Raw genomic sequence first — 682 nt, 5'->3', positions numbered from 1 at the left:
GCATCTAAAACTTATTGTTCAATAATTGTGCTTAATTTGATTTTCTTATGATTTTTGATGATTGATGTTTTAAATATAGTTCATCAGTTGACGTCAATATAACTGAGTTACAAATATATATTTTTTATTTTTTATTTAAATACAAAATATCAAAGCAAACAATTTTATAACTGTTTCTGTGAAAGAGAACATCCCGCATTTCCAAAAAGTTCGAGGAACAATGTACTTAAAATAAATATAAAAAAACTTAAGAAAAAAAATGAAGTTTTTTTGTTAAACAAGAAAAAGTCTAAATAATATATAAACCTATAAATAACTTATAAGTATTAATTATAAGTTTTAGTAATTATATAATTCAATTTTTATTGAGTGTTTCACTTTTTTTAACTTTCCGTAGGTTTAGTTAAAATAATCGCAAAAAAATTGTAAATATAATTTTTTGCATATTTTTATGTTTTAGAGGTTTCTGAACATTTTGGCATACCATCGAAAAAATTATGTATGTATGTGTGTGTGAGTGTGTATGTTCGGATAAAATTTTTCGCCCACGATTTAGGGAACGCGAATCAACTGATGTTAATAATTCAAAACTCGATTCGTATTAAAGGGAACACGTGCTGATTAGTTTTGGGCAAAGACAGGTCCAGCCGTTTCCAAAGATACGGAGCAAAAAGTTCCAGAA

Source organism: Ctenocephalides felis, unplaced genomic scaffold (genome assembly GCF_003426905.1).
Source record: "Ctenocephalides felis isolate EL2017-DRISC unplaced genomic scaffold, ASM342690v1 CF-g0.4_SCAFFOLD_01886, whole genome shotgun sequence".
In the NCBI taxonomy this organism is placed as follows: domain Eukaryota; kingdom Metazoa; phylum Arthropoda; class Insecta; order Siphonaptera; family Pulicidae; genus Ctenocephalides; species Ctenocephalides felis.
This window is presented reverse-complemented; position numbering follows the sequence as displayed.